The sequence below is a fragment of the Triturus cristatus genome, chromosome 1_2 (assembly GCF_964204655.1).
Source record: "Triturus cristatus chromosome 1_2, aTriCri1.1, whole genome shotgun sequence".
NCBI lineage: Eukaryota > Metazoa > Chordata > Amphibia > Caudata > Salamandridae > Triturus > Triturus cristatus.
In genome coordinates, this window is record NC_140580.1 from 73,977,938 (window position 1) to 73,999,056 (window position 21,119).

A 21,119-nucleotide genomic window follows, 5' to 3' on the forward strand; every position below is an offset into this window, starting at 1 on the left:
GGTGCATCGGGGGCAGGGGACGAATTGCGAAGGGAGTCGAGGACTGCGGGCCACCCCTGAGGTTGTGCCGCTAGGCAGTATAAGTGGGGGACTGGGCAGTGCTCTTGCAGAGGTGGTGCTGGGGGGCAGAGGGAATGGTACTGAAAGGCAGGGCAGGTCTCCGACAGTTGCAGTGTCACCAGCAAACAGCCATAGTATACAGCCTGGGAATAGCATTATTGCAAGTGCTGCAGCTCCAGTGGGCGCTGCAGGGCAGCCAAAATTGGAGGCAAGCCTAGCGAGTGTGTTGCCTTGGCTTTCAAAGGCGGGCACGTGGTCCTCACAATTATCGGAAAGTGCACTGGCAGGAGTAGCTGAGGGAAACCGTGTCGAAAAGGCCAAGAGGTTGGTGGCGCAAGTGGATGGCATGGGTATAAAAGGACAGGCAGAAGTAACGTGTGTCAGTAGTGCAGGGGTCAGTAGTGGCTGGCACTTCGCAAACCGGTAGTAGGCCGCAGACAGTACCGGCAGCAGCCGGGCTCCTACCTCCCCTCAAGGAAATTACGCCATCCGGTATGTTGCAGCCATTGCCAAGCGTGGATCTAGGGGACATGCGTTCAGAGCATGATCAGTTGGTCAGGCACGTGCATCCAGACGTTAAGGAGAAAACCTGGCAAGGCACTTATGTGGAAAATGTGAGTTAATTGTAGATACGCCTGACATGGAGGAGAGCAAAGGGTGCAAGGAGTGCTCACATTCCAGGGAGTGCGGGCATTGGGCGTACACAAAGATGTTCGAGGACACCATCATGAATTTGGTCAGAGGATTCTCGGTTTTCCAGGCAAATATGTCAGAGAGGTACCCAACTGAAGTGGGGGGGGGGGCAGATGGCCTGCTAACGAAATAGGATAGCTTGTGCTCATGACGAGTTTAGAGGCGTGGTTTGGAGGAAATATAACAAGGAATTTGGGCATATTTTAGGGTACTAGACCCACTTTCGGATGGGATCAGATAGATGTGAACGCATGGTTGAGCTGCGTGTATCCACAGAGGGCGGTGGGCAGCCCAAGCCAGCCCTTTTGGGCAGGTGCTGGGGCAAACAGTAATTCAGGGGTCGGGGCAGGCTGGGACTTCAACAGAAGAACTTGCTCCAGAGCCCCAGGTACGTGCAAGTTCAAGAACTGTTGTTCTTTCTATTGCCTGCCTTCACACTCTGAATCCAAGTGTTTCAAGAAGACAAAGGATAGGGGGCCCAAAAAGCATGAGTGAACACCTGTTATTGGCTAAAGACCCCTCCCCAGTTAACTGGCAAGCAATGGTGTCATGGTTGAACATCTTCAGCAGAAAAACGGAGGCACTGTCTTTATATGAGGGATTTAAGAATGGCTTTAGGATCACGACTGAGGGTTGTGTAGGTGTGGCCGATTGCAGAAACCAGCAGTCATTAAGGGCTAATCCTATGAAAGGGAAGAACTTGGGGAGGGTGGCAGGTCCTTTTTATTCCCCCCAACCTGTCTCAGAATTTTGTGTGTACGGCTTTGGGGATAGTTCCCAAAAAAGACCCTGGGGAGTATCGTTTGATACATAACCTTTCAGCACCTAGGACTTTTAATGGGACAGCGGTATGGCCAACCCCTTCCAAGACCAAAAAGGAGTTGAGTCTCTTTACAGATGCTGCAGACAGCACAGGCCTTGAGGACATTTTAGGGACAGCTTGGTGTGTGCAGCGATGGCTAAGAGACTGGGTAGAATCTGGGTGGTGGTGAATGTTGGTTACCTTGTGCTTTTTCCCATTTTGATGGCCCTCCCGATATGGCCAGAACAGTTCTGCAACCAATTAATGGTATTCTGGTCGGATAACATGACAGTTGTGGAGTGCATTAAACAACAAGCTGCCAAGTGTAAAATGATCTTGCGATTATTGAAAGAAATCATACTGCGATGCTTGAGACTAAATGTTGACTTTAGATCGAAACATGCCTGGTGTATTGAACAATGCAGCGGATGCTTTATCTCGTTTTAAGATGCAGGTTTTCAGGTATCACCACACAGAAGCAGCGGAGTTCGGACTGCCGAATTCGGACAATGAATTAATCTGTTAAGAATGATTACAATTCTACAGAAGAAATTCACTTAATAAATGAATTCGACCTTGGACAAACTTCGTCTTGTGTAAATAGTTTTACAGACAAAGAGACTCCACCTTTGCTCAACGAGTGCATCACGAGTGACACGTCCTTCACAGGAGCGTGCTTACTGAGCTTAAACTAGGAGAAGTCACATTAGACTTTTTTTTCCCTTAAAAAATCAACAGGCCAAACCGGAAGATCCCCCATCCATGGTATAATGAGCAGTGCCGCAAATCCAAAAAAAACCTTGGTACTGTCTATTAAGGCTAATGACCCTCCCTTAATTAAATCATCAAGAACGGCCTATAAGGCTGCAGTTACCGAGGCTAAAAAAGAGTGGGAATCTGATAAGTGGGACATTTTGAGAAGTTCCCTGGTTTCTAGGGACATGAGGACCTTCTGGAAAACTGTTAACATAGGTAGCTCTGGTGTCAAACCACCAATAGAGCCGAATCTGGATGCAGAGGTCTGGCGGGATCACTTTGAGGCCCTTTATTCAAGGGGAGAGACACTGGAAGAAGGGGCAACTAAGGGATGCTCTGTGGGGTTTGATTATCCGACCCGAACAGAGCTCTCCAATGATAACGATGGTGAAATCCCCAGTATAACTCTAAATGAGATCAGTGGTGCTCTTTCTAAAATAGCCCCAGGCAAAGCCCTTGGATTCGATAAGATCCCTGGGGATTTATTTTGTAGCGAACCGACTATATGGGCACCATACCTTTGGGTGTTATTCAACGCCATACTCCAAGGCATGAAGATCCCTGCCAGTTGGGCTGGGGCCGAAATAATTCCCATCCACAAGAAGGGCTCACCGTTGCTGCCAACCAATTATAGGCCAATTAGCCTTATTAACATTACGCAAAAAAAATTTCCGTGGGTGTTGCTGCTTAGGCTGCATAGCTGGATGGAGGAACAGAAAATACTTACCCCCCTACAGGCAGGGTTTCGAGAAAAAATGTCCACACTGGACCAAATCCTCAGGCTACAAATATTATACTGGAAGACCGTATGTTTGGAGGGTGGCAGCCTCTACTTAATATTTGTAGACCTGAGGTCAGCTTTTGATTTGGTCCCTAGAGAAAAACTGTGGGCAGTTCTTCAGGAGATGGGGGTTCCACCATATCTATCCCAAGTTATAAAACGGCTCCATGAGGACAATTATGCCCAAATCAGGTTTGGCAAGGAGGGAAAGCTAACAGCTCCCATCTTGATTAATCGTGGTGTTCGACAGGGTTGTGTGCTTGCCCCCACTCTTTTTAGCCTCTATATTAATGGTCTAGTAGACTTTCTGCTTGCAGAGAAAGAGCTTGATGCCCCTAAGTTGGCATCACGCAAAATCCCTGCAATGATGTTTGCCGACGATACCTTATTAGTCTCTAAATCACCTATGGGAATCCAGAGGGTAACACAAATCAATGTGGGGGGAGGTCCAAGGGAAAGTCACTTTTTATAGACCTGCAGGTTGTGTTTCCCCTAATACTCAATATAATAAACACTATAACAACCCGGGTCTCAAGCTGAGTCAAAAATAACTGTCAGGCGAAAGTATCCTATCTCTAATCCGACGTCTCTTTAGGAGAGTACCCTTCTAAGACAGGACCCATCAATCACTTAAGGTGGTGAGTTTTTCATCATTTGGGTCTTGTGCATCTCAATATGACGAACCAGACCTTGGAATAGCGATCTGGTAGCGTACAGAGAAAATGCAACCAAAGAGGGTTATTGTCAGATCTCAAAAAAATTTCATCAAAAGACGACGTTATACCCATAGATTAGTGAAGGGGATCCTAAGGTCAGCAGTACTAAATAATAAGAGTGTGAATAAAAATGGCTAGAAGCACTCAAATGTTCTTTATTCGGTAGAGTACCCCTGTCATATTTAAAAAGCAATATGGCAATCTAGCACAAATAAGTTGTCATTATGCTAATGTCCATAGCAATGTGGTCGACATGTTTCTGCCCATTTCTGATCAAAAAAGTATCGGGGCTTTCTTCAGGACCTTTGATACTGCTGTGGTTTAGTGACAAAATGTGACAAAGAAATTGAAAAAACTTTTTTGTGAATAAAATAATCCTACCGCACCGGTCAATTCAAGCGATATCAAAACCGGGTACCTAGGGACAAAAAAATTGGTTTGAGAGATACAAACAACCTGATGTACTGAAAAACTCAGCAATAGGTCATTACTCCTAAATGACACCAAAAAGCATATGGTGATGCTATTTAAGCATTTAATTAATAAATCAAAATGCACTTACCCATATAAATTGGGTGTTGCCCTCACCTCAACCTGGTCCTGACTCAGGGAAAGGGGCCCCGCTCTGGTTAAAAGATGAAAGAGAAAATACAGGTCGCTGGTTGTCATGCCTGAATACTGCCTCCTCATTAAGCATAGCTAGAAACAAAGGAGAACTCGCCAATGTACTGTGAACAAACGAACGGCAAAATGGTCATGGTCTGAGCATTAGCTTAGCTCAGTGATAGGTTGAAGATACGATTTTACTTAGTTTAAAAACCAATCGCTAGCTGTCAGTGAATGTAAGAAAAGAAGAAAAAGACAGCGTGTAAAGAGGTAGACTCCCTGTCAGAAGGGGAGTATCTCATTTATAGGTACCCATTGGTTAAAGTCAAAGTAAATTCCCAAACATTAGGAAAAATAAACGTAAAAGGGCTAATGATGGCAGAGAAAGAGACATCCCCTTCCTTGTTGTAAAGCCTGCCTGGAAAAAACTGGGAGAAACAAGGAAAAGCACGACAAGCACTGTGACACCTACCTCTCCGTCGGTACCCCGGGGCGGTCTTTGAGTAAAGACCGGAGGTGTCGACGGAGGGGTCTTCGCTCTTTTTATACTCAGCAAAAGTCAGAGTGGTTGCAGGTGTGGAGATAATTGGAGGGGGCTAGGTCAGTGCCTGTCCCGTTTTGGAGTTCAATGCGCATGTGTAGAGGGAACGACACACTTGCAGGAGCGCATCGTTCTAATGCGCATGTGTGGCAACCAGCCATTAACCAACATCCGTATACAACTCTAATTGCTTGCACAGAAAGTGACAACGCATCTCTCGAAGAGAGAGGAAAGACTAGAAAAAACAGATGTCCACTGTCACTATGCTAGCAATTATCTGAATAAAGCAGGCAGAGAATAGAATAGCTACGAGTGTTAAAATATTCACGGACAGTGCCTGTTCCATTGTAGAATGTAATATACACAAGAAGGCAGATAGATACTGATGTAAACACACCTGGTTACTGTGCACATGTTCGGTATATAGCCAGTAGCCAACTAATCAATGAGAGCCTTCATGTTTAGAGAAAGAGTACAATTAAACATATCTTTATTGGAACAAGATGCGCCCTTATATGCGCTATTCCTATGATAGAAATAATAAATGTAAAGTGCAATAAGGTCGGTGGTACAAAGTTCTTTCTGTTTGAGAAACAATCGAAACAAGGGTTGTAGCATCATTATCTTATAGCAACAGCCAAGGAATATCATCATTCAGCCCCACTGTGTCAGAATATAACCGGTGTACCCATCTTTGTTCTCTGCGTAGCAGAAACCGTTGGATATCTGTTATGTGTGGGGGAATGTAAGGTTGCTCTAGAATTACCCACTGTAAGTCATTTTCTTTGTGGCCTGCTGTTATGAAGTGATTAGTGAGTTTAGTCGCACTTTTCTTACACCGTATGGTGCTCTTGTGTTCTGAGATCCTCAACTTTATCTTACGAGATGTCATGCCCACATAGTTTTTGTCACAGGGGCATTTTATCAGATAGATCACCCTTTCGCTGTTACAATTGGTGTGTTTGCTCAAGACCCAAGGTTTAGATGTACCAATATCTATCTCTGTTGTATGTAAAGTTTGAGGGCATGCTGAGCATGTCCCGCAGGGAAAATGGCCAATGACCGGAGGTAAGCCCCATAATGTGGTTTTGGCAAGGTTTTTTATTACTCTGGGGCGTGTATGCACTATTTGATCTTTTATGTTAGAACTCCTCTTGAAAGCAAATAGAGGACGAGACAAAACACTCCCTTCGATTTTGAGCACTTTCCAATTCTTCAGAATACTCTTCTTTAGTGCATTGGAGTAGCTGCAGAAAGTATTGACACATGTGAGTCTCTTCTCTTCATCAGCAGGATTGTGAATCTTCTTCTCCAGGAGAGCTTCCCTATGATTATTCGCAGCCTTTTTCATAGATGTTTTAATGGTTCTCTTGGGATACTGTCTCTCCAGAAGTTGTGTACAGAGGTGGAAAGCATGTTCTCGGTATTTAGAAATATCGGAACAATTACGTCGTATACGAAGAAATTGTCCGAATGGCAGGTTCTCCCTAAGAGCTCTAGGATGAAAGCTCTGAAAATGTAAAAGGGAGTTACGTGCCATCGGTTTCTTGTACAGTTCTGTATTTAGTATTCCATCCTTGGAGCCAATCAGTAGATCCAAATCCTGCTGATGAAGAGAAGAGACTCACATGTGTCAATACTTTCTGCAGCTACTCCAATGCACTAAAGAAGAGTATTCTGAAGAATTGGAAAGTGCTCAAAATCGAAGGGAGTGTTTTGCCTCCTCCTCTATTGCTTTCAAGAGGAGTTCTAACATAAAAGATCAAATAGTGCATACAGAGATAGGTATTGGTACATCTAAACCTTGGGTCTTGAGCAAACACACCAATTGTAACAGCGAAAGGGTGATCTATCTGATAAAATGCCCCTGTGACAAAAACTATGTGGGCATGACATCTCGTAAGATAAAGTTGAGGATCTCAGAACACAAGAGCACCATACGGTGTAAGAAAAGTGCGACTAAACTCACTAATCACTTCATAACAGCAGGCCACAAAGAAAATGACTTACAGTGGGTAATTCTAGAGCAACCTTACATTCCCCCACACATAACAGATATCCAACGGTTTCTGCTACGCAGAGAACAAAGATGGGTACACCGGTTATATTCTGACACAGTGGGGCTGAATGATGATATTCCTTGGCTGTTGCTATAAGATAATGATGCTACAACCCTTGTTTCGATTGTTTCTCAAACAGAAAGAACTTTGTACCACCGACCTTATTGCACTTTACATTTATTATTTCTATCATAGGAATAGCGCATATAAGGGCGCATCTTGTTCCAATAAAGATATGTTTAATTGTACTCTTTCTCTAAACATGAAGGCTCTCATTGATTAGTTGGCTACTGGCTATATACCGAACATGTGCACAGTAACCAGGTGTGTTTACATCAGTATCTATCTGCCTTCTTGTGTATATTACATTCTACAACGGAACAGGCACTGTCCGTGAATATTTTAACACTCGTAGCTATTCTATTCTCTGCCTGCTTTATTCAGATAATTGCTAGCATAGTGACAGTGGACATCTGTTTTTTCTAGTCTTTCCTCTCTCTTCGAGAGATGCGTTGTCACTTTCTGTGCAAGCAATTAGAGTTGTATACGGATGTTGGTTAATGGCTGGTTGCCACACATGCGCATTAGAACGATGCACTCCTTCAAGTGTGTCGTTCCCTCTACACATGCGCATTGAACTCCAAAACGGGACAGGCACTGACCTAGCCCCCTCCAATTATCTCCACACCTGCAACCACTCTGACTTTTGCTGAGTATAAAAAGAGCGAAGACCCCTCCGTCGACACCTCCGGTCTTTACTCAAAGACCGCCCCGGGGTACCGACGGAGAGGTAGGTGTCACAGTGCTTGTCGTGCTTTTCCTTGTTTCTCCCAGTTTTTTCCAGGCAGGCTTTACAACAAGGAAGGGGATGTCTCTTTCTCTGCCATCATTAGCCCTTTTACGTTTATTTTTCCTAATGTTTGGGAATTTACTTTGACTTTAACCAATGGGTACCTATAAATGAGATACTCCCCTTCTGACAGGGAGTCTACCTCTTTACACGCTGTCTTTTTCTTCTTTTCTTACATTCACTGACAGCTAGCGATTGGTTTTTAAACTAAGTAAAATCGTATCTTCAGCCTATCACTGAGCTAAGCTAATGCTCAGACCATGACCATTTTGCCGTTCGTTTGTTCACAGTACATTGGCGAGTTCTCCTTTGTTTCTAGCTATGCTTAATGAGGAGGCAGTATTCAGGCATGACAACCAGCGACCTGTATTTTCTCTTTCATCTTTTAACCAGAGCGGGGCCCCTTTCCCTGAGTCAGGACCAGGTTGAGGTGAGGGCAACACCCAATTTATATGGGTAAGTGCATTTTGATTTATTAATTAAATGCTTAAATAGCATCACCATGTGCTTTTTGGTGTCATTTATGAGTAATGACCTATTGCTGAGTTTTTCTGTACATCAGGTTGTTTGTATCTCTCAAACCAATTTTTTTGTCCCTAGGTACCCGGTTTTGATATCGCTTGAATTGACCGGTGCGGTAGGATTATTTTATTCACAAAAAAGTTTTTTCAATTTCTTTGTCACATTTTGTCACTAAACCACAGCAGTATCAAAGGTCCTGAAGAAAGCCCCGATACTTTTTTGATCAGAAATGGGCAGAAACATGTCGACCACATTGCTATGGACATTAGCATAATGACAACTTATTTGTGCTAGATTGCCATATTGTTTTTTAAATATGACAGGGGTACTCTACCGAATAAAGAACATTTGAGTGCTTCTAGCCATTTTTATTCACACTCTTATTATTTAGTACTGCTGACCTTAGGATCCCCTTCACTAATCTATGGGTATAACGTCGTCTTTTGACGAAATCTCTTTGAGATCTGACAATAACCCTCTTTGGTTGCATTTTCTCTGTACGCTACCAGATCGCTATTCCAAGGTCTGGTTCGTCATATTGAGATGCACAAGACCCAAATGATGAAAAACTCACCACCTTAAGTGATTGATGGGTCCTGTCTTAGAAGGGTACTCTCCTAAAGAGACGTCGGATTAGAGATAGGGATACTTTCGCCTGACAGTTATTTTTGACTCAGCTTGAGACCCGGGTTGTTATAGTGTTTATTAATCCAGAGGGTACTCAATAAATTTGAAGCGTTCTGTAATGAGAGAGGATTAGAAATTAATCTACAGAAAACCAAATTTATGGCATTTAACATCACTAAAAGTACCCGAGCAAATCCTACTCTAAGCGGTATACCCCTCGAGAGAGTTTCCTCTTTCGATTATCTTGGCATTACCATCACAGAGACCATGGATTGGGGGGCGCAAATTAAAAAATCTACTCTGAAATTGGCACAATCGTCAGGCGGCCTAATGAAGGTTTTCGCAAGTCCAGCCACAAACCGGTGAGCCCTGCTATTGAAATATATAAGGTTCAAGCAAGGGGAGGGGCTTTATATGGTGCTGAATTATGGGGCCATTGTAGCTCTGAGAGCCTCACCCGGATAGAAAACAACTTTCTTAGACAGTTGTTTAACCTCCCACAGAGCACCCCTCTCACTCCGCTCTGATTAAATCTGGGTGTAAGGGCAATTGCCGAAGAATCTAATCTCAGACCTCTTTTATATTGGCGGCGTCTGTGGGTCACTCCAGAACTTGCAGTGTACAGGGAGGAACTAAAAGAGGTGATGAATCTACGGGGGCGGATAAGCTCCCGTGGCTTGCGGACATACAGCACATGACAGCTAGTTTGGGGCGGGATGATCTCTGGGGTGACCCGGAGCTCGCCTGCTCCTCACTTTCAAGGAAATCATTAAAGGTCCCCTATGGGGAGTTCAATCTAGCACAGCTCCACAGTAACCCCCTAATAAGCAAGTTGACCTCCGCTTTTGTAGAAATTAAAGATAGATATAACTTTGAGCCGGCCTTGGATGATATCAAGCTGGCAGCTGCAAGAAAGCTTTTTGTTCAATTCAGATATGGGTCCCTGCCTCTTCGCTCTTTTACACACAAATGGGGGGGTCTGCAAGCTTTGAAATGCCCGGCATGCGACTGCCCCACGGAGACAGTCCTTCACGTGTTTTTTAGTTGCCCCGTATATAATAAGGCAAGAAAGCGTTGGTTGGTACAGATTTGCAGAAACTTGGGAACCAGGAGTTGCTCTGAGGCCTTCAGGATTCTGAAACATGACTGTAGCACCCCGATAGTATACTCAGTAGCAGGATTCCTTTTTTCCATGTGGTGTACCCGCAGAGCACTTTTAAAATTATCTTAAATAGTACAGACCATGGCTCTGCACAAAGGAAATGGGGTTTCTTCTTAAGGACCCCCTTATATTATTGGCAGTCTGTAAAAAGTACGCATCCATGGACCCGTTCTGCACCTAGGCCCTATTGTCTAATGACTAGCTGTACCTGAGTTATGTATTCAGTGTTTGGCATCACGCCTCTGGAGAAACTGACTTTTTAATCAATATTTGTTTTAACTATTTATTTACTATGCATTATGCACTTTTAAATGCTAGTACTGTTTTTCGCCCTGATTAATTTATTGTCATACTAGATGTAATTATTTCTTGGTGAAATAACCCGAAATGAGGGCACCTTATAGTTATGGCAGGCAATACTTTTTTTACAAATATTTGCCACATATAATGTCCATATAATGTTTTAATTAAATCTTTTCTATGTAGTATCTGTGACTATGTTTTAGGATAAATTGATCTTTTAAATTATTTATTCATTTCACACTATGCACTTTCAAATGTGAGCACTGCCTCCTGTCCTGACCAATCCACTGCCATACCCGAAGTGATCAATTTATCTGGTGAAGTAAACTGATTAGAGGACATCATAAAACTGTTAGGCAATCTTTATCGACTAATATGTATTAAACCAAACAAGGCTTAGCACCAAGAGGATATACAATTTTTACTTAGGAACTACACAGCTCATGGGAATAATTATTTCCCCGCAGCTACTGGTATTGCATCCAAATTAATGTAGTCCTAGCCCTCTCTAATTTCAAAACAAACACAAAAGAGCAATTATTACGCACTCAAGAAGATCTGGCTGATTACAAACATTACATGGTAAACCAAAAAATTAAGGGTTTAAAGAGGAATCTCGAGAGATACACTCACGAGTGGGCCTTCCCCTATGTAGATGATAAGTACTACCAGCAGGGAAGTGAAGTAGCACCACAGGCTAGTCACCGTGGGAGGGGTGGTAAACAACAACAGAGAAGGACCCCTCAGAATTGGACTTTTGAGAACACCTCCAGTGAAGAGGAAGAGAGTGCACCATCATCTAATCAAGGGGGAGAAAGGTTTGATCCACAGTTTAAATCCAACGAGGATCTGGGGGCTTTGGTACGCTCTTTTTTAGGACATACAAACAGGGGCAACAGAGGGGGCGGACAGAGAGGCAGAGGCCGTGCAAGACAGGGTCACAATCTAGGACAGCAATGGCCCATATTCTCCCCACGGATAACCCGCAGTCGGGGCAGGACCCCATTGTGAATAACATAGTGATGAATCTATCTGACTGTGCATTAATACCTAATGAATTACGAGTCCTAAATAAAGGGCTTGGATATGTCCCCACCCCACGCCATGATGCTTTTAAATGCAGAACGGAGTTCTTTGAAACAATGAGAAAAATTAAACTGAAAAAGTTTTTTGCTAATAGAGAATCAGAACCTCAGTCTATTTTCTCAACAAATTTACGACGTCCATCTCATTTCTGCCCCCCAAGCTCGGTGGTTGGCCCAGAGGTTATAGTATTTGAACAGAAGGTATTGGAGGAGATCTCCAACTTGGAACAACTAGAACTGCAAGGACGGGCCTTTAGCAATATGAGCCAAGATGACTGGGAGGCATTGAGGACTCTTCAGAATAATGCAGCAATAACCATAAAGAGTGCCGATAAGGGTGGGGCCATTGTAGTTATGAACACTTCAGATTATGACCTTGAAGTACGGAGACTGCTGGGTGAGCGGAAGAACTACCATCCCCTCCCTAGAGATCCTACATATGAGCTACAGGATCTTATTACCAAAATGGTCGCGGAAGCTAGGAGTAGGAACTGGATAACGAGCAAAGAGGCAGAGTTCCTTGTGAACAATAAGCCTAGAATACCGGCTTTCTACATACTCCCGAAAGTGCATAAAACTCAACGGCCTCCCCCGGGACGCCTGATAGTCTCGGGTATCTCCTCCATCCTTGAGCCACTTTCTCAATTTGCGGACTTTTTCTTACGAGAGTCAGTCCTTAAACAACAATCATATGTGCAGGACACGACAGATATTCTGAATGTTTTGAATACTTTGGAATTCGACGCTTCGCAACAGTTTTTGCTCACTATTGACATCGAGTCTTTGTACACAAATATCCCCCAGGAAGCCACGCTGGTGGCAGCAGCAAGGGCCCTGGGGGAACAGGACTGGTTTTACGATACAACTCAGTCGTTTGTGCTCCAATGTATTGAGCTTGCTCTCACTCGCAACTATTTTTGCTACAAGGATGAGCTGTTTTTGTAGGTGTCTGGTACATCTATGGGCGCAACCTTTGCGCCGAGTCTGGCCTGCATTTATGTAGGCCAGTTTGAGGAACATTTCTTGTACCAGTCATCCAACCCCTTCCAGAGACATATTTGTCTCTGGAAGAGGTATATTGACGATGTGCTGTGCATCTGGGAGGGGACCGAGAACACCCTTCTACAATTTTTGAATTGGCTTAGCAATCTTGACCCCTGTCTTAAATTCACCTGGACATTGAGCAATGACCACGCGGTGTATCTAGATCTTGATATCAAGGTGCAAGGTAACAAACTGAATACGATGGTCCACCAAAAAGGGTCTGATAGAAATTCATTACTACACTATCAGTCATATCACCCTAGGGCTCTATGGGATAATTTACCGGTAGGCCAATTTTTTAGGTACCGCCGCAACTGCTCTACCTTAGAGACTTTCACCCGGCAGGCAGAGGAGCTCTCGGGTAAATTGATTCAAAGAGCTTATCCCAAGAAGATCATTAATAGAGCATGCAAAAGGGCCCGGAACACACCACGGGAGGCACTTTTAGAAAGGAACACAAGGGAAGTAGGTGATTGTCTGACTGTGGTTATGACATATGACCCCTTGGCATCCAACATAAGACAATTGATGAGGAGACATTGGCCACTGCTGTCCACTGCTGATTTTAAAATGCCCCAACCCAGATTTGCGTTCAAGCGTGCTACCAATTTAAAAGATAAATTGGTACATTCACGACCACAGGTGACACAAAGGATTTCATCGGTGCCGGCCGGACACTATCCTTGTGGCAGCTGTTCGGTCTGTAATCTGACGGAAAAGACCAAGTGTGTAAGCCTAAACAACGGCAAAATTTGGTATTTGAATACATTTTCAAATTGTAACACCACAAACGTCATCTACAGACTCACATGTCAGTGTGGGTTACAGTATGTGGGTCTGACAACAAGGAAAATAAAAATTCGGATCCAAGAACACTTAAGCACTATTAAAGCTGGTAAACTTACCACGCGCCTGGTACAACACTTTCACGAATCTAAACATGATTTACAGGCCTTAAAGTGGGTGGTCTTGGGGAAGGTAGTGGCCAGCAATGATTGTATTGAGCAAGTCCTAGCAACCAGAGAAGCTCGCTGGATTTTTTCTGAAAAAGTGGATCAAGTAGGTTTAAACGATCACATTGAGTGGAACAAAGTGAGTAGAGAGTAGAACCCTTGATAGTAGTGTTAAGAACCTATTGGGTTTTACTGCAGAAATGCCCAGGGGGCAGGTGTGAAACTAATTGAAATTCCGTCAGAATAGATGCAGTGGTGGTTGGAGTAATTCATAATATTCCCACCCTTGAGTTCCTTGATTGAAGTGGTCAGGGGGTACACCGTGGGTAGGTGAAAAGATAGCGTGCTACCCGTGTTAAGCTAAGATCCTGCAGCACCATCCAAAATACTTAAGATGATATGAGCAGTCCGAAATTGAGACACCGCGTCATGATCACATGATGAGAACCGGGGCGAAGTAATGTTTAGCGGATACACTGGGCAAGAGTGCTGGGGATTATCCTCTTTTCGTTCCCCTGGAGTGCTCTGAGACCCCGAATTAATAATGGCTCATATGGACGAGTATACACTTTAAGATGGCCGCCGTTGGCGGATAAGAGATTTAGAGTTTCTTGATTGAAGTGTTCAGGGGGTACACCGTGGGTATGTGAAAAGATAGCGTGCTACCCGTGTTAAGCTTAGACCCTGCAGCATCATACAAAATACTTAAGATGATATGAGCAGTTAGAAATTGAGATACCGCGTAATGAACATATGATGAGAATCTGGGCAAAGTAATGTTTAGCGGATACACTGGGCGAGAGTGCTGGGAATTATTCTCTTTTTGCTCCCCTGGAGTGCTCTGAGACCCCGAATTAATAATGGCGCATATGGACTAGTATACAGTTTAAGATGGCCGCCGTTGGCGGGTAAGAGATCTAAGTGGTGCGAGCTGTGACTCCAACACGTGAGGCGGAAGCAGAAGGGCGGAGCACAAGGAAGAGAATATCAGTAGCCGCGTTTCAACAGAAAAGTGAAGCAGGGATGAGAGACGGCCCTTCCAGATAGCGGTTGCGGTGAGAGAGTTGTATCAGTGGTTGAGTGCTTTTACAAACGCCCTGTGCGATGACGATCATTTACATGTGCTGGGGTGGTAATCGGATACGCCGAATGACTGTAGACATAGCCACATTGGGCACAGTATGGAAAGTAGAAACGCTTCCGGCATTTTTAAATGGATGCTGGATTCAATGAGAGTTTCAGCGTGGAATAAACTGGGGTATTCGTAAAATATTATATACACGATGAAACAATGTGTGATACGAAGTCTGACTGACGCCTTCTTTCCACAGGTGAATAACGAGTTAGCAATAGTGCAGCTCTAAAAATCGGGGAAAGAGTATTCAATACAACCCCGTGCGGTATAGTGGAGGCAGGTACGAATGCCCTCCGCCTCTACATGGTAAATACCCCCATTTGAAATAAGTAATTGGTGTGTAAATTATGTGACTATGAACACATGTGGTTGGTACATTTTTATTGATAATAGAACAGAAATTGGCTATTCTGTTTTATTTTCTTCTCTGTTTTTAACAGCCCTTCCGCAACATAAAAGCATATGTCCAGTGAGGTGCTTGATTGAAACCCTATGCCCTGATGAATTTACCAGAACAAAGATAAGTGGCAATGAAACATGTTGGCCTTCTTTACAAAGGTTAGCAACATTGAGTGCTTTTATTTTGAGTAGACTCACGAGTTTGAATAAAGAGGGTTACTTTAAGTGAGTGTCTAACTCAATTTTAAATATTGCTTGGGACATCTGGTTCTTCGCAATACACGGGCTTCTTTCTTTGATGGGGACAGTAACAAACTTTTCTTTCTTGATCTGTTTCCTTTCTTTTTTCACTGGACTCTAGTTTCCTGACTTTTGTGAGTGGGTAACCGATGATGATAAAACGTGGGCATACTGGCGAGAACCGGCTGGTAGCCTCCCTGGTGTTGCGTACGTGAGGTGCCCTCTCACTCTCACCTTCATTTTCTTGAGGTTTCTTCACCTTTTTCTGTGGAGGAGTCAGATAGCGGAGGGTTGCTCTTTTGTGTTTGTTTTGAAATTAGAGAGGGCTAGAACTACATTAATTTGGATGCAATACCAGTAGCTGAGGGGAAATAATTATTCCCATGAGCTGTGTAGTTCCTAAGTAAAAATTGTATATCCTCTTGATGCTAAGCCTTGTTTGGTTTAATGATTATTGAGAGGAGGGCGGCTTGGCACATACCCTCTGTAGCTCCATTTTGTGATGTGACTAATATGTATGCCAAGTTATGCCTACTCTTGTTTAAACAACTGTCTTTGAACAAATTTGTATGCATTGTTATTTGCACTTTTAAGGTCATACTGACCGAAATAAAGTTTTTATTGATTGATTGATTGAAATAAGGGGAGCGCACAGCTCCGCCCCAGCCACCAGGAGGATCCACTCCCCTCTACACCCAGGCCCTTTGTTTAATCTGGCTCCAGTACACATCTACCAGAGGGTGAGCCATCAACCAACCAAAGTCAGCTGGTCACTCACAGGACGCCTCAGATAACAGGCAAAGAAATGTCACCTTTCTAAAAGCAACAATAACAAGTTGATGGATGGAACGCTTGAATTAATCTCAGCCACTGGCATTCACATGGGGCACCATCCAAATCCATTTTCTTTTGCCCACCATGCTGCCGCAAATTGGACCCATCCATATGGAAATCAGTCTTGACCCTGCTCATATTGGGACAGTCAAACCTGAACTGCCAAGCCAGGTCCTGCATGAACCAGAATAAAAGCAGCCTAGGGCTGTTTTCGCCGTTATTATGGGCTCTTCAGCTGAGATTAATTCAAGCATTCCATCCATCATGAAATGCGACGGGTATGCCCAGGCATGGTTCCTGTGCACATTGTGTCTCTGGAACCAAGCTATAGCCGGGTGATGAGCCCATAACAAGGACAACACCTGTCCTGGGTTGCTTGTGTTTAGGTTCAGGGAGGACCTGGCTTGGCAGTCCATGCTTGACTGTTCCATTTAGAGCAGGGTCGAGACTGATTTGCATATAGCTGGGTCCAAACTGAGGTAGCATGGTTTGCAAAATAATTATAGACTGGGATGCTGCCCTGAGTGATTACCAGTGACTGTGATTAATTCAAGCATTCAATACGTCGCTTTTGTATGCTTGAACCTTTCTAAAAGTGGCATTTCCAAAATAATAACTTAAAATCTGACTTTACCAATAAAGGGGATTTTAAATTAAAATGTGTGGAAGAAATATTTTACTAGCTGTTTCCAAACTGAATTTAGCACTAAATAAATGTGATAAGGTAAACCAGGGTTAGTCTATGGGAGACCAGACTTGCCACAGTGAAAGATGACTGTGGAGGTGTTCCCCTCTAAGGACATGTAAAAGTTTAAACATACATATCTAACTTAAATTCCATGCTCCAGGCCCTATCGACCTTTAGTGCCTATCTTAGGGGTGACTAATAGGTAATAAAAAGGAAGGCTTCGACCTGGCAAAAGGTTTATTTTAGCAGGTTGTAAAGCCAGTTTTAAACTGCACTACAGGCTGCAATGGCAGGCCTGAGGCATGTTGTATAGTGGTACTTTAGTGGGTGGCACAATGAACGCTGCAGCCCACTAGTAGCATTTAAATTATAGGCCCTATGTACAGTAATACCATATCCTACGGACTTATAGGTAAGTTAAAGGTGACAATCGTGTATATGCCAATTGTATCGAGTTTATAGGGAAGAGTATGTGCATTTCACCACTGTTTAGCAGGAGTAAATTGCACAGTGCCCTATGGCCAACAAAACTGGTTCAGCAGCAGAAGGCAAACATCTTTGGTGACCCTGCAGAAACTGCAAATTTCCAACAGTATCCAGCCCCTGTAACCAAGGGCACAAATTAAACACTGCGCGCCAGAGCTGAAGAGTTGACCTTGCCTTGCTTGCCCGCGCTAAGGTCTGTGCATAGCGCCTAAATAGCCATAGCACCCAGACGGCACTTTGAGGCGGAGAAAGCGCCGAGCACCCCTCTGTGTTTTCTATTCTACGTGTGGTCTGACTACCCTAGTCTGTGCAGTTTTTCTACTCAGACTAGAGTCCCAAGACATTGCAACTTATAAAAGAAAGCCCTGTACCCCCTTTGTGACTTTGGGGGGCTACCTAGGCAGAGCGAAGTACATCAAGAGAGGGATTCTAAGCGGTTGTACTATAGACATCTTCCTGGGTGATATATTGTCTTTACTTCGGAGGCTGTTATCCTATTAGTCACATCCTCAGAATGAAACTGGTGAGAAGGATGTGGATATCGCGAATAAGGAGACCTTGGCGTAAAATACCTTTGTAAGCTCTGCGCCCCCATGACTCATGCTAGGCTGTCTCGGTTGGGCCTGCACTCCATGTTGAGCCCATGTGCCAGGCTCGGCTCTCATGGTTGGATTCTAGCTCCTTGTTGGGTGCTTAGGCCCCCACGTGCCAGGCTCGGCACCTCCGTTGGATCCGTAGTCTTGAAAGGCGCATGAGCAGGCCACCTTGCTTGGGTAGGTATCCCTTGTGACGCCTATAAGCCCACATGTGCCCTGCTGGACCCACTTAGCTGGCTGCTTAGCTCCCTCAAGTGGACGTGTGCCCCTTGTGTCATGCTCTTGTCATCATTTGGATGTGTACGTCTTGTTGAGCCCTTGTGCCCCATGCACTAAACTGCGCCAAATACGCTCCGAGTGCCTGTGATGTGCCCTATTCTTTTCTGGAACCCCACAGTTAGTTCAAGTGTACCTCTGGTGTGGCGTCTGTGGTTGTTGTGCCATCTACAGTGACCTCAATTCGAGGCGCCCCTCTCTGCACGGCCACTTGTACCGCTTCAAAGTCCGTGCCCCGCATGCGCTCTACTGGGAATAGGAAGCAGCGCTTTCGTCCATGACCTCTTCACGACCCTTGTGTCGGGCTAGCCCCCTTTTTATTTCGCAGCAGTGCCCCTCTGTTCACGGGCACGAGACCGTGGCCCTACTGGCAGGCGCATTCTCTGCTGCTGTCACAGGGGCAGATTTACAAGCCCCTGCGTCACTTTTGCGGCACTTTCCCCATGTTAAAAGTCACGCAAAAGTGGCGCAGGGGGCTTGTAAATCTGCCCCACAGAGTTTTGGGCGCCACACACGCTGGCCGTCCTATAACAGGATAGGGGTCAGCAGCCAACCTGCTTTCCTCATAAGTTGACCCCACCCACCTCCCCCGTGGGATAAGAGACAGTCGTGAACCTACCTCTCTGGTGAGCGGGGTTCTCCTGCACTGCTCGCTGCTGCCTGTTGCTGATACTGACGTCTCTCTCTGGCCGGTCTCTGCTGCTTCTCAGGGCTGGTTCATGCTCCAGTGTCTCTCTGTGCTTGTAGATGACCCAATATTTCAGAGCGGTTTCTTCCTGGTGTTCCGGTGCCCCAGGGCCGTCTACTGCGCGGGTGTCTCAATGCTGGGCGTTACTGGAGCCCTGGTGTCTCTGACTGCTGGCTCTCGCCCCGTGTCTTTTAGCGGTGACTGTTCTTGAACCCCCGTGTGCACCAATAGTTGCTGCCGGGCAACGCTAGCTCGCAGCTGAAGAACGCCCAGGTGTCTCTGCTGCGTAAAATCCCAAATGGCGTTCGTTGCAGGTGGGTCCCGGTGTCTCTTAGTTCGGCTCTTTAACGAGGTGCCCCCATCCCTTCTTTCTATGACCCAGGAGACCCTCAGCTGCCCCCTCTTGCTGCTGTCTAGGTGGCCCTCAGCCCACTCTTCTGGCCTTTTGCTTTTACGCAGGTATTCTTCCTAAGCTAGCCTTTCTTGTTTCCGAGGTAAGTCTCAGCCCCACTCCTGCCGTTACCCTGGTAACCCCCACCCCACTCTTGCTGTCACCCTGCTGACCCCCAACCCCTCTTGCTCTTATCCAGGTGATCCTGAGTCGCCCCGTTGCTGTTCCTCGGCCAGTTGTTGCTGTCCCTGAGGAGGCCTGGACCCCCTTGGCTGCGTCCTTCCGCTGTCCTCGTGCAGTGAGGCAGGCGTTCTTCAGGCTGCCAGTCCCTTGCAGTGCCCGCTAGCCCTCAGCACTCCCCCCCTGCTAGTATTACCCAGGTGCCTCTCCTCCCTTCCTCTTGGCATTACCCAGGAGTCTGTTCACTCCGGCCACAGCTCTCAGTATCTTTGTGCATTTGGCCTCTCTGCGTTTATATCTGACTTTGAAGTGTTTGCTATACACAGAAACATCTATTTACTACCAAATAAAAGAAATACATGTCTGTTTTTAATACAAACAGCACAATGAGGCCCGCGCAAGTCCTAGTTGAGAAGTGGCTATAGGCTGCTTTCATGGAAATAGGACCAGCTTTGAAACAACTACCCGGATGCGCATTGCGCAAAGCTGAATCCACTCGGATAAAAGGGGCCAAGGCCTCCCCGACACTCCTCGCGGACCAACACCCCCGTATGGAAAATACTAAGGGGTGCAAGAACTCGGTGGGGAAGTGAACGTCATGGGTGACCTACACAATGGATAGGCAGAGGGTAAGCGCGAGAGGCCGGAGGACACGGCGCTGGATGACGTATGACCTGTTGGAGAGTAATGGAGATGCCCCTGTGCCACGCCGACCACACAGCAAAGACCACGAGCGCCGTGACTAAGGCTGTGCTATTATAGGCACAGGTTTGCCAGAGTCCATATATTAGGTGCTAAAATACACCCTTCTCTTAGAAAGAACATAGTCCGTGGGACATTGAAAGGCATAGGTTTGAGAGATTAGGGCGCCTGTGTGTTGGGCGTCTCTCTGGAAGGGACGTCTTGGTATCGCCCACTTAAGAGCGCAGAAGCCAACCGTGATCCATGGGAAGGCCGATGCCGCGGGTAGTGTGTGTCAGGGCCTCAGCGACGGAGGCATGTGCCGGGCACAATGGGAAGATAAAAGTCGGTCATGTGCGCCAGGACTTCCGCGAGGGCAGACTCCAGGGGTAGTGCGCCTTAGACCTCCTGGGAGTGCAGACGCTGCGTGTGGCGCGGCTAAATGCACGGCTCCTTGGATTAAAAGAGGCCATGCGAGCTAGGACGCCTGTGAGGCTAGAGGGATAGAGGCCATGTGTGGCAAGGAGGACAGAGGCCTGGTGTGGCAAGGAGGGCAGAAGCCAAGGGTTCGGGGTGCCATTTTCAGTGGGATAAAAGAGGCCACCGTTGGCCCACTGGGACAGTGGAGGTCATGGGCGCAGTGAACTAGTCTCTTCGTCTGGAGTGGTTGAGTTCCGGTTCCTAGTCCCCACAGCCTCCACCCCACCCGCTTGTTTACCCAGGGTGCGTGTGTCGTGCTTCTCAAACACAGGGAGACTTATCTACCTCGGCCACGCGACTCCTGTCTCCTTTTCTCACCCCCTTATCTGGCCACGAGACATATCAGAAGAGGGCCCGCTCTGTCCCGAGTGTGCAACAACACGGGCCAGGCAGATTGTGACGCAGCCGGTGCGCCCAGCTGACAACAAACCTCGGCTCATCCAGGCGTTATCAGCACGACGTATCACTCAGCGCTGTGGCTTTC

The 21,119-nt window shown here is 45.8% G+C and overlaps 1 protein-coding gene across 1 annotated transcript in view; it reads right to left on the minus strand.

Annotated features, from left to right (window-relative positions):
• Positions 1-19,720, minus strand: part of HMX2 (H6 family homeobox 2) — a 124,264-nt gene extending 104,544 nt beyond the window's left edge. The window contains exon 1 of the mRNA XM_085601713.1: positions 18,835-19,720. The gene's annotated coding sequence lies outside the window, so the exon portion shown is untranslated. The remainder of the gene's footprint in view (positions 1-18,834) is intronic.
• Positions 19,721-21,119: the final 1,399 nt, after the last annotated feature.